At 36.9% G+C, this 14,211-nt stretch overlaps 2 protein-coding genes across 6 annotated transcripts in view; one reads left to right on the top strand and one right to left on the bottom strand.

The window, feature by feature from the left end:
* Nucleotides 1-1,285, top strand: part of Etf-QO (electron transfer flavoprotein-ubiquinone oxidoreductase) — a 476,511-nt gene extending 475,226 nt beyond the window's left edge. Inside the window, exon 5 of the mRNA XM_065221674.1 lies at nucleotides 1,276-1,285. The gene's annotated coding sequence lies outside the window, so the exon portion shown is untranslated. The remainder of the gene's footprint in view (nucleotides 1-1,275) is intronic.
* Nucleotides 1-14,211, bottom strand: part of Dscam4 (Down syndrome cell adhesion molecule 4) — a 360,507-nt gene that overhangs the window by 250,996 nt on the left and 95,300 nt on the right. The window lies entirely within an intron of this gene.

The following is a 14,211-nucleotide window of genomic DNA, read 5'->3' as shown; positions in this document are numbered from 1 at the left end:
AGGTAGGACGGGAGGCAAGGTATGTGGGCCGAATATTGTGCAGTGTAGTGAAATGAGAATTTAAGTTATATAGGAGTAGGCGTTGAATGTCGGGTTTTTCTTGCTACGGACAATAGCTTGCATGCCTTATTGAAAGGAAACGACTCAAAAGTACCGTCTTCCCCTTTTTTATCTTGATTTGTTTTCCGTCGATCTTGTTTTCCGTGCTTAGCACCAATACTACCAACGCCAGGGTGGCAGCTCCCACACATGGACCCTACCTATCGACCATACTCATGAACCGGGGACCAACGGCTTTACTTCCCTTCCGAAAGAAGGCGTGATCAGAGATGTTATGCCTCAGAACATCCCGGTGGCGCCGACTGGAATTGAACCCAGGCCTGCTGGGGTGAGAGGTAATCACTCTTACCACTACACCACCGGCGCCTCTGAGGTAAAGTTTGTGTATGACACATAAAATCTGTTAATTTCGCTTCCAGAGTATCACAATTAGCAATTAGCTATAACGAATAGTACTCACTCATGACGATTACTCATTACAGCTGAAATAGCTGATTGTGACCCTCTGAAAGCAAAATTGATTGGTTTTTAGTTTCATACACAAACTTTACCTCCTCTTCTTGCATCTTAAATATTTAAATTATTACTATAATATCTCATAGATTCATAATTTAGTTATGAATTATAATTCATCCATTCGTTATGTATTATATGGAATCAGAATCAGAAGTTCTGAAATATGCTACGATTGCTTTGCAAAGCCGTATATATGATACTGATGCCTAAATGTTTTAAGAAATAGAAATAAGTCGAAATATTGTGCAAGTTTAAAGAGAAATACAACATTGATTCTGAGAGGAATTTCTTCACACTTTTGCGTGGTAAGGAATCATGAAATAAAATTTATCAGAACACTGGAGCGAATGGAAACAAGAACAAGCTTGACTAGTCGGCATGAATATCCAATAACGAATGCATTGTATGATTGGAAATCAAAAAAATTTCACAACATTTTGTTATGCATCACAGAAAAGAGTGGCAGTTATCAACAAGCAAAAATGTTCTCGAAGAATTGTTGCAAGCATTCCTATGGAATTTTGAAGATAATGTAAATGAAGCTCTGGGAACTTTCCTTGGGAATTTTGTTTGTCTTTTTATTTATTTAACGACCCTTTAACTACCATGTAACATGTGGAAAATTACTTAAAGAATGCGAAAATAGTTCCTAAGAAATGTATGCGGGAATTCTAAGGGGAACTCAAAGATGGCTCTGAGTCGAATTTTAAGACAGTTTTGTTGGATATTTAAAGGAATTTCTCAAAGTGTTTCCATGAGAATTTTTAAGAATATTACTATTGAATATTAAACAGAATCGTGTAGAAAAACTTGACGAGTTCTTGCCAGGATGATTAAGGATTGAGAGAGAATTGTTGTGCAAATTTCAAGAGTTTTCTGAAGAGAATTAGTAAACCATTGTAGAATTTTATATTAGAATCCTTTGATTATTCTTGGGAAATTTTGACAGTAACAGTACTCTGAGAAAATGTTGAGTAGCATGAAATAGAAAATACTCAAATTGTAGTAATGAGTTATAACGAAATTATAAATTTAGGTAGTTCAGAAAATCTAAAATTCAGAGCTAGTTATTTTTTAATCTGTTCCAATTTAGACTCCCAAACTTGAAGAAATATGGAGATTAAATAAAAATACTTCACTCCATTTCTAAAACAAATTGGAAAGGAGCGTTATTTTCGTGGATTTCAAATGGCATATTAAGCCCTCACTTCGGCGATTAACTTAAAATCCTTTTCTCTATGTATTATGAACGTACTGAATTTGATAGAAAATGTTGACGTGAGTTTGTTCCATAAAATAAATTATGTTCATTTTAAAACCTCAAAATATTCATAACTCATGGTTTGCTAATCATTAGTTTCATGTTTTAAAGACTATTTTTAAATGTTTTTAGATGTGAAGGATGATTTTCTAAACACATCAATGATAATAAATTGGATCATACTTATAAGCATTTAGCAGTATGGTGTGAACCGGGTATCAGGCTTTATATTATCCGGATATTTGAGATCCGTCAGATATCCGTATTATTAATATTTTGGTATATCCGTAATCCGGGTTATGTCCAGTATTAAAAAAAAACCTAACAATGAATGGATACCCTCATGACATCTAATTTATTTCTGAATAGAAATATTTCCAATACCGTCATAAACACAACATTATCAAAACTAATATTCACCCAAAACTTTGATTCCAAACAACAAGGCCAGCTACAAAGATCTCCAAAGATTATAAGAAACTTCTCCTCAGTGCCCTCGTTCGTGCTGATCAAAATTGCACACCAAACCAAGAAGGATTCGGTTCTTCGTAAGCCTCGCTCCATGGCGTTCACTGTGTTGCCGTTTCAGGGAAATACCTAATGCTGCAACGAGCTTTGTCGAAGGATGTTGGATGGGCACAAGATAAGAAACTGCCGGAATGCGATAATAGCACACCATCACACAAGTTTTCTGCTGGGGGGAATTTTTTATCTCTATGGTGGGTTGTTTTCGATGGCAATTTTCCTCTTCGACCCAGTCATCACTTTACTTCGGGCACATATTCACACAGCAGTTTTCAGTTTTAGTTTGTTTATTTTATTAAGTTATCGAATAGCTGTCTTGTCGCTGGTAAAAACAACTCAACTCAAACGGTGCAAAGCGAGTGCTAAGGGGGTGGCGTTTGAGGGGATTGCAAGCGATCTGTCCTCCCATAGTACGGTTCCAAACGATCAAAGTTGTATGCAAAAGTTTTGCCTTTTCTCAGCTTCCGACACACGAGACCCGGCGGTTCACCGCCTTTTGGGACAACTAAGGTTTGATGCGATGACTTGGTGATTTGGTGATATGGAATTTATGAGAAAACAACTTTTTACAGTCTCTACTCCGATCATTCATGAATGTATGTATGCACATAGCCTGTTATGCACACTCCGGAAGTTTCTGCTGAAAATGAGACTTATCATTGCAAAGTTCGTGACACCAGCCAGACGAGGATGCACCGTACCTATCAGGAAAGGTACGAACAAGTTTTTGTTTGAATCCTGTTGTGTTTGCTTTTTGGTGTGAATATTTAAAGCATAATGAGAAATAGCATTGCAATGCTGATTGATTTTGAAAACTGATGCTTGAAATGATATTTAATAGATTTAGTACAGCAGTTCGTCTATTGTTATCCAAAGCGTAGTAACTAGTTCCTACTGGATCTCACTGTCCAGAAGTGCTTTTAATGATAAAACGTACATATCTATTCAATAATTATATAGATGCAAGCCTTTTTAGCCCTGGAAATGAATAGTGATAGCCTGCTGATACATTACATATTAGACTCACAGCAGTAGAAAATTATCACATCACATAATGTTCACACCGTTTTCAGCACACATTGGTTGGTCTCGTTGATATACTTTTCAGTATTGGCTACACCCAACCGGGTATGTAAGATTAGCTTAAAATAATGAGGGATTCATCATCGCAGGATGTTAGTGGCGTGGACGGAGGATGAGATATACCGAGCAGCGGGCTAATGCAAGAAAATGGAAACCAAAAATTGTAGAGTGTATTAGCGAGTGAAATAAATTATGTCGTAACAAATAGAAAAAAGGTTGCCTGCTAGACTCGAACCACGAACATTACTAATATCATACCTGTACTTTCTCCACTGCTCTTTCCATGCTTCGAAACATGAATCGACTAAAAGCGAAAAAGAGACGCTCATAGTATGATAACTAGATTTTGTTCGCTTTTCTGCTGTGGAAAGAATCGTGGCAAATGTGTGTGTCGTTCTACAATGCTATAAATAAAAAGCAAGTCAAAAGAGAAATAACATATAATTAAAAAGCATTGCCATTCCAACCATTCTGCAATGGAAGCGCTTTGGCGATATTACCATGTCTGGAAACCACTGAAATGAATCCTGTTTATTGAAAGAGGCTTATTGGTTGGTGGAAATTAAATTGTTTTTTTTTTGTATTGTACCTCTTGACTATAACGGGACTGTAAAGTTATTTCGATTATGCATTATAAAATAAATCAATTAATTAAAAAAAAACAGTTTAAATGTTGGTGTATTAAGGCAAAACTGTTCAGCCATGTTCAAAGGAGTCGAATAATCGATTAATTACCAATAAAAATGACAGACTGTGGTTAATATCAGAAGCGATCCTCAAAAAAAAAATCCATTTAGGGTTACGGTATGTAATGTGGGTCTAGTCCTTTCATTCGGCCTATCACGCAAATAAATAATTAATTAAGGAATATTACACAAAAAATAAGGAAAATATTGATCACTGATGGTTGATAAATGTGTACCACACACAAATCAATTTATATCACAACATTTCAATACATTTTCAGCTCTCGTAAGTAATAAAACTGGTTGAGAATATCACAATGTTCGGAGTTTTTAGCCGCCATGACTTATAAGGTTAAGATGGGAAGGTTGACTGACGATCATCAAATGGCCTGATTATGGCATTTATTGATTGGAATTACCTGATAATACACACTAGACGTAAAACTTACAGTTGCTGTTTGAATATTTTATGTTTATTTTAATTGTTTAACAACGTTTTCACAAGTAAAACATGGACCCAACTTTAGGGACACATTTCTTTTCTATGTTCCTAACTATGGCCCATGAAATTCATTTGACAGCATATAGCAATAAGAGTAACGTCAACAATGTTGTTTTGCATTTGGATGATAAGGAACGAACAGGAAGGGAGATTTTTTCTGCCAAACCTGTATAATGAACATCACAATGTTCTGATTTAGATATTCTGCGGTCAAAAGACGATAAGCGAAATTTTTAATTTTTAATTTTTAAATTGAGTGATTTAATGTAGTTTTCGTAAAATTTTCTCTAAGAAATGTTTTGAGGAATGAAGAGCATTAAGTTAACAGTGATAGTGATAAAAAAAATACATCAGAAAACGTTACCAAGAGCGTTTTTTTGAGGATCAAACAAGATAGGACGAAGTTGCATCCATAAATAGACCCAATTTGGGGACAATAGACCCATATTACATACATTTCCCTCGTGAGTTATTGTCTTAAAAAAAGTAAGTTTTTCAACTTTTCGTGGTTTCTGATACCAAACGACATGATAAGCATATCTAAGCATACCATTTAGCAGTAGAATATCGTTTGCAGGTAAATTCATTGATGAGTTATGATTAAAAACGTAATCGATGGCTGCATATTAGACCGAGGTTAGGGACGTATACCCTAATTTCAGGCATAATGGTTTTTACAATATTGCCAAACCCAGGCCTAAATTCTCGATACTATCATTAACAATGAAGCAATGATTTTCCATCGATCTGAGTGTGAAAAGCAACACGAAATGTTCTACAACGTTATATTTGTGTAAAATGAAAATAATCTGCTCAATAACAATAATACTTAAAATCGCCCCACTAAGCTGACAATGAATATTAATATTGCAACAAATCATGCAAAAATGAACATTCATCCACGAAACAACAAAAACAAATATTTTGTTCAAAACTCAGCGGTTTCTTGGATCAAAAGAATGGTGTCATGTCAATTTGAATTTTTGACGTAGGATTACGTCTTTCGGCAACATATTGGGGGTGCAATTTAAAAAAAAAACAAAATCGAGCACATTATGAAAAGTGGTTCTTACCACATATAACTCAATCAAAAGCAGATGGATTTAATTCTACACAAGCGAATCGATTGGAAATTTGTCTACAAATCTGCTAAAATTAACATTTTTATTAATTTTCAATAGGTCACTATTGTCCAACTGTTGCAATCGTGATCAAAATTATTACCAGTTGTCTGAAAAAAGCGCTATCCCTAACACAGATTCCAAAATCAAATTCCATCCGATCTCACTGAACGGTGCTTATTAAATCACCGTGTGTGGTGGTTTCCAGTCGGTCATCATCAACAGCAGCAGCAGTACCTTCGGCGCGTGGAATTGAACATTAGTCTCCAGTACACAACGAAAAGCTGCCCGCAAGCAGCGAGCTGCAGCACACATGAGAGTCCATTCACAGAAGGAGGAAGAAGCCGAACCGCTATTGATCGGATTCAGTTGCTCGTCGTGAGCTGCTGTGGGTCATCTATGCCAAGCGCGTCACCCTCGTTCCAAACAACATACAGCTCACCAGTCTCATCTGTGTTGAACACCCTAATAGCTCAGCATTACTCAACCATCATGACAAAACGGTCCTTTTTAGGACCACCATAAATTTGTTAAAAAGTATTTTCTGGATATTTGTCAAGGTCATCAATCGGATGTCAGTTCTCATATGTTTAAATCTAACATACCATATATTTTTAGTGCAACATTGGGGGTCCAATTTTAAAAAAAACGGCAAACAATTTGTCATGGTTTATGGATTGAAATTAATAAAATAGTTCCCATAACATGAATCATAAACGTCTAATCTATGGATCATGGGTATATTTTTAACTGCGCAAACATGATTTCCTATGGAAAATTTTCTTTAGTTTCAGGTTCATTGCTTTTATGGATCAATTTCAACATTGTTTGGATGTTTTTTTATGGAACATTTTTCAATATTTCATGGATAGTTTTATCAATTTTAAAGGAGGAATTTTTAGGGTTGCCTTTTAAAAACCAAAGTCGGTCGCGGCATGAAAGGGTCTGATTTTGATCCAGAGATTTTTTTTTCCTTTGGTTTGTTTTTTTCCATCGATCTTGTTTTCCGTGCTGAGCACCAATGCTACCGACGTGCCAGAAAGGCAGCTCCCACACCTGGACCCTACCTATCGACCCATCAACTTATGAACCGGGGACCAACGGCTTTACTTCCCATCCGAAGGAAGGCGTGATCAGAGATGTTATATGCCTCAGAACATCCCGGCGGCGCCGACTGGGATTGAACCCAGGCCTCCTGGGGTGAGAGGTAATCACGCTTACCACTACACCACCGGCGCCGTTTTGATCCAGAGATGATGGATTTAATTTTTAATACGCCAATCAATAGGAAATTTTTCTACGCATCTGTTAAAAATAAGACATTTTTCAAAATGTCACTATTGAAAATTTCACGAAAGTACAACTGTTGCTATGATAATTAAAATTATCACCGATCGCTTGCAAAAAGCGCTTTCCATAGAACAAATTTCAAAATTGAATTCCATTGGGTCTCACCGAACGCTGTTCATTCAATCACCGCGTATGGTGAGCCACTGTGGGCCATCTATTCTAAACACGTCACCCCCGTTCCAAACAACATACAGCTTACCAATCAACCAAACGTTTGTGGTTACATGCGTAACAGTATTAAAGTGGTCTCGCAATGACCGAATACCACATGACCTTGTGAATTAACTAGAAACACTTCGAATTAAGGTAACAGACTCTAGAAAACAACAAAGAAAACTCGAGTTTTTATGATTGATCGCGAATATCTCACGATTGGAAAATTAATAAATTTTCGTTTTTTTTTATTATCTCTATTGAATAAACCAAAAATTCCGTGCGTTTTGTGCACGAAACGGCGTAATTTTTTCATCAGAAAACGAGGCGTTTCCGTGATGCGAATAAGTGGTTTCCCTAGCACAGTCACCTAATATTGATACCGAGCACGTAATCCTACGCCAAAACCACGGTCGTATCTTGATTATTACCTTACTTTTTAAATTCATGCAGGTAGTTGATTGATCTTTTAAGGTTGCCTTGATTTCAGCTTCTTTGAATGTAGACTGATCTGAACCTACGTTGTATTTCTCGGCGTTTTTCGATGGAAGTCATGATATGTGAACATATGTTTTCAAAGAACGTATTTGTTCACGATAGTCTACATTCTACATACAAAACATTCTACACACAATAAGCTCCGCATGTATATTAACATTACTAAATGCTTATGGCATCTGTTCTTCGATCAGTCATTTAACGATTGGTTTTAATTTTTAATTAGTTGAAAGGTTCATGGTTTATTGCACTTAGGGGCTGTTCATAAACTACAAAAACAGTTTAGGGGGGGGGGGAGGAGGGGGTTGGCAATCATCCATGGTCCATACAAATTTAAATTTTTTTATATGGACAATTGTCTACGCAGGGGGAGAGGGGGGCGTCAATAATCTATAAAATGGTCTACGTAGTTAATGAACAGCCCCTTACTTATACGTCTGCGCGCCTATTTTGTGCAGTTTGTATGTACATGGACCGTGACATAGACACACATTTAGACGACAGTTGCTTCCCCCTGTATAAAAAAAGACGACAGCTGCTATGGAAAACAACTGAAAGTAGTGCCTTTGTGCACTTTGCCCTTTACAGTAATGTGGTCATCAGGTGGTGTTAGTGTTTTATGGACAATGCATTAAAATCAAAAATATTCACAGAATTGTGTATGTTTGTCTGAGATGGTGTAAGATTTGCCTACAATTATGTGAGATTCATCATCGCAGGTTATTAGTGAAGACCACATGAACGGAGGATGAGAGGTATCGAGCTGCGGTCCAATGCAAGAAAATTAGAGACAGAAAAATGTGGAGTGTGTATAAGTGAGAGAAATTAATTATGACAAAAAAAGGTGCTAACTGGACTAGAACCACGAACGTTGCAAATAACTGACCTGTGCTTTATCCACTCCTCTCTTCATGCTTTGGAATATGAATAGACTAAAAATGAATAAAAAGCGCTCATAGAACGATAATTGATTACACATGCTTTTTCTGCTGAATGGAAATTGTAGAGAGTCAAAGTATTCTCTGTGGTAGTCCCTGCAGGGACTACCACAGAGAATACTTTGACTCTCTACAATTGGAGGATGATAGGAAATGCAACTAACATTGAATGTAATAATTTTTTGGTTGGCGTGTATTATACGCATACTTCCGGAGTTAAAATTGTTTAACTGAGAGCTCTCGTAATAAAAATGCAATGCAATTTAGCAGATAACAAACATTTCATCTGCATTTCCACCCGCACAGCATCCACGAGTCACTTCATATCAAAACATTCCTACCGACTCCAACTCAAACTCCATAGCCCTGCACAAATCTGTTGATTTTTATTAATTTCCATCTAGCCAAAACAATAAACAACTCAGGAAAATGGATTAAAATTAAATAAACTATTTGAAGCTCCAAAGTGAACTGGTTTCATGGCCATTGAAATTCCGGAATGAACAACGATTGAGAATAGGAATAAAAATAGCTTTTCAGCCATTGTGGCCATTGCTTGCGGGAGTTTTCTAATATACTCAGCACGTGCTATGTCTTCATAAAAACACCGGCCAGATTGCTGCCATTTGTCTCAATATCGACAGATTTATAGACACGCTTCGAAGTGATGAGGGTGCGAAAGCACCAGCTTATTCGTTCCGGAGCATAGTATAAATCAAACCTTTCGACACTCGAATGCTTATTATATTTTTCATTCATATCGGCCGTAACGCTCATTTGAATATTTCATCCACTGATCGAAACTTGAAACGGGTAATGGTAATGATTTAAACAATTTCGATGGCTTCTTTTTTAGATCAATATATCCATTGACTCAGCACTGACAGTAAGTTGTATCCTTAAGGAATCAATTTGGCGTTACCCAAATTGCCAAATACACTCTCCTTTGTCACTATGCAACTTGTGGCGTTAGGTACATTGGGAGATGGGAACTTTTACCTGTTTGCGAAGGTGTGCCCAGCACGAGGAAAACTTTTCTCATTTTGATGATTGCTTTTTCACTCCGTTCCGAGCAACGCTGGCTGACGATGCAAACACGGTTCAGAACCACATTAAAAATGAACTAAACTTCTTAATTTGACAGGCCAAGTTGTGAAGCATTAACGACTAACAGGGTATGGTTTCCAGATTATTCCACAAATTTCCCGTTGGTAATCCTTTATCGACGTCATGTGTGTGTGTGTGTGTGTGTGTGTGGGGGGGGGGGGGGAACCGCAGGTAATCGAGCGAAATTGTGTAAATTTTTTGTTGGAAAGCGTAGAATGTGGCAAGACCAAATGCGGGAGTTTGATTCCATCGTACTCAATTGCCAGAAAGTTTCTCCATTCCCAATGCTTCAAGCGGTTGCGGTACCGTAAGTGGGGGTGACAATGATGCAAAAATCAAAAAATTTCGTTCCCTACCTTACAACATTCACATTTTAGCCAGGAAAATAATTGTAAGCATGTGAATCTATTCATCAATGATATATTTACGACTGTCATCCCTAATAAACAAATACCATAAACGAACTGTATCCCGGATGGGTAAACTATCCCACAAATGGTTTGGATGATACCCCGAACACGTCGTTAAGCTCTCTTTTATGGTTATTTTTATTAGGGATTGGGAATGGTTGATTGAAATTGAAATCGCATTTTACTTAAACATAATAAACATAGACCAATTTTAAAACCACCCACATTAGATCCAGATCTGACGCGTTGCGGCAAAGTGACAACTAAATCTATTGTCTTACTGTCAAATTTACATCAACGCATCACTATTGAGAAATGATGAAGTATTCGATTTTTTTACAGTTGCCACTCTTGCATTTATCGCAAGGATCCGACTCTAATTGAAAGGTCCCGCTATTTATACCCTTCGGAGTGTTGAAACACCCTCCAAAGACGCGCCCCTTTGTCAGTCAAAATTGGATTCCTTAGCAACACAATTAAGGTATGACACCGATAATGACCATGCATCAGAACCCTAGTCTTAACCACTTCAAACTAGGGAACAACGATTAGAAGATTAGGAATCACATAGATGAAGACATTATATTTCGAATAACTCTCGTCTCGGGTGATCACTACTTACAATACTTTACTTTACAGCACTACTTAAATAAAACAACTGGTTAATGTTATCTGCACTTTACTCCACGAGTTCAAGAAACATATTGTAGTCAACATTTTTTGAATATTCAAGATACTTGCAGCAATAAATTTTAAAATTTTGGTCCAATGGCACCCCGTCTTACGGTAGAATCACCCTTCTGTCAACAGATCTACATGGGGGTGTAGTTTTCATCAAACAAGTCACCCTTTTCTCATCTCTTACCCGAGGCAAATGATGAATGGCAGTTATTTTATTTTCAGGTACTATTGAAAAACTCAATGTTCAAATATAATCGTTTCTCTGCCTCTGGGTAACTACGGATCTGAATTGGGTAGAATGTGAACACGATACCGTTTATGTTAACAAAGATGATTTTTCTTCTTCCTTTCTTTATTAATGTTCAGATCTGTTGTTAGATAAGGGACGATACACAAATGACGTAAAACTTTAGGATGACCAGCCATGAAGTGCAATACCTAAATGTTTCTTTAGGTTTCATGAAAACCTTCTCGTCCGCCAAGATGGCAAGAAAACGCCATCGAACTTTTGCAGTTTTTATGAGCCATACTTTATGTAATTGTAATTCATCATCAACATCAACATACTCAATGTAGCCCTAATGTAATTTATTTAGTAAAACCGATTCAAACGTACACACGTAGAAACATTAATGTAAATTTAAATACTCTGAGACTGACATATACGAGCGTCAATTTTGACATACTTCAAGTCATAAAATGACGTGAAATTCAGCTCAATCAAATGTACTTTTCGCCGGCGCGGGTGGTTTAGTGTCAAGCGTGACTGCTTTCTAACACCCCAATCTGGGTTCAATCCTAGCCATGTTCGGTGGGATTTTTCTGAGGCATGAAAATCTCTGGTCACGTCTTCCTTCGGAAGGGAAGTAAAGCCGTTGGTCCCGGACCATGTGTGTTGAATGGGTGCGATATCCTATGCAAGTGTGAAAGCTGCTTTCATGCACATTCGATTGCCGTAAATAGATAGCAATCGATGTCCGTCGGTGATTGGCACTAGATTGCGGAACAGAGACCGACGTTAAATAAAGGAATGAATAAGAAGGAGAAGAAGAAGAAGAAGAAGAAGAAGAAGAAGAAGAAACTTACTTTTCGTCGCGTACCGAACTTTTTAGTCTCGGAGCACTTAATTTTACATAACATGTTTGTTTACGTCTCATCCTTTATGTCAAAGATGGATTCCGTCACGTGTAAGATTAGGTATTTCTAAGTGTGTAGTTCTGGTGGAAGAACCCTTTATGAGGACATGACAAATTTCCTAGAACTTTCGTTAGTAGCATCTAGAAAATCATACAGATCCTACTCCACCGAGAAGGCAAGAAAAAACCGTTGAAACTTCCAGTTATCTCGCGTTTTTGGCGGGGGAGCACGATGGAGATTTCCACTGCTGCCGACAGATTTGTTTCCGCGTTCTCGATCGAGGAGCTACTGGAATAATTTTCTCGAGTCAGGAGTGCGGATTTGAGCCGAGACGAACAACAGAACATGACAAAACCTTTCATGCATGCATGCATGTATTGATAAGATCTGTTACTTAGAGCTACACACAACAAAAAATGCACAGGTAAAATGTTTAAAAATATTTTTTTTTTGTTATTATAAATGCACCTAAAGTTATCTGACCTTAGGCAGAGTACCTGCAGTTTTTAGAAATTTCTCATACAACTAAGTAGAAGTGACTGTCTGTCTGAGTTATTCTCAGTGGCCGTGTGCACAAATTTGAGTTCACTAGAACGTTCTCAAGCAACATGTGAAAAGGCATACACTTAATCGTCAATTTTCACGAATTACAATACACCTACATAAACTAACTATACCATCTGATAGCGCAAATTTTCTCTCAGATTCTGGTGTCGGTTTGCCAGAAAAAGTCTATATTAACGAGATATCGACGTTTAAATCCAAACCATCAACACCATCGGGTAGGGGAATTTCTCCTCTAACCGATAGTGCTATTGACTTGCGTGGGTGTAGGGGAGGACGGGGTAACATATACTGTTCATGTTTTGGACAATCACTTTTTGATTTTGTTTCATAAACCTTGAAAAGATGTTCTATTACTACGTGGCTACTTAGATTTACTGACATACCTGTGTGTTTTTTAGTTAGAAGTGCGAAGCAACGGGTAAGCGTCTAGAATTAGCTTCCATAAAAAGTTTCTATAATAATCTTCTTAACTAAACACGATGCCTCTGTTCAAATGTGTAAAGGCAAACTTGTAATGCTTGAAAAATCATAGCTCAGATATTTATTGACGAACTTCAAATCTATGGGCGCTACTTGAAATTTAAGACTTTAAAGATTTATTCGGTATGAATAGGTTTAAAATCTATTGATAAATTGCTGAGTAATGATTTTTCAAACATTACCACTTTACTGTTACACATTTTACCGGTTGCATCGTGTTCGGAGTGTAAAGAAGCATCCTAGGGAATATTTTTTAGAAGCATCTTTTAGATGCTTATTCTAGATGCTCGCCCATCGCTCCATTTCTGACAAAAAATAAACACGGGCAGAACAGTAAACCAGAGTAGCTTCGCAGTAATGAGGCAATTTTCCAAGGTTAATGGATCAAATTTAAAAAAAATAGAGTCCAAAAAATGAACAATAGGGGAAATGGTTTTAATGTTGGCCTATGGATCTAAGATTGGGCCCATCGCTAAAAATCTGCTATTTATCAATTGTATCTAGATGAACGCGTCATTGGGACGGTACTAATGGATATTTTTGGATGCTATTGAAAATTTAGTCGATTGCTGAATTTATGTATGGGCCCAAATTAGGGACACTTAGGCCGACACTACATACATTTCCCCTATATGTCTAATTTATGGATCGTGCCTATACTTTTAAGTGCGCAAGGTTGATTTTCTATGGATCACTTTCATTAGTTTAAGGTTCATTGCTGAATGTTTTATGCATCATTTGCAATATGTTTATGGGTAATACGTGTAATTTCAATGCTCATTCTTGAGAAATTTAGCGGTACATTTTTACAATTGTGTTGCTAAATTTTACATAAATTATGGCTCATATTGATATTTTTAAGGATCATTCACACTTTTTAAGAGATTTCCTGCGGTGTTTTATGGATCATTTGAATGTTTTTTAAAGAACGTTTTTCAATATTTTATTAATCGTTTTATCAATTCTTAAGGTGCATACTTAGGGTTGCCGTTTATCCGTTCGCAAGTGATTGTGAATTTAAAAATAGGAAATTATATATTACCATTATTTTAAACCCTTTACGAATGTTAGTCACGATGTCAAGCATTAAAATGAATATATAATGATTGGATATTTTAATACTATAAGATCATCTT

The sequence above is a fragment of the Ochlerotatus camptorhynchus genome, unplaced genomic scaffold (genome assembly GCF_037179485.1).
Source record: "Ochlerotatus camptorhynchus isolate MF236.1 unplaced genomic scaffold, CSIRO-AGI_Acam_v1.1 ptg000146l, whole genome shotgun sequence".
In the NCBI taxonomy this organism is placed as follows: Eukaryota; Metazoa; Arthropoda; class Insecta; order Diptera; family Culicidae; genus Ochlerotatus; species Ochlerotatus camptorhynchus.
The sequence above is the reverse complement of the archived record's forward strand: the minus strand, read 5'-3'. Positions and strand labels throughout refer to the sequence as shown.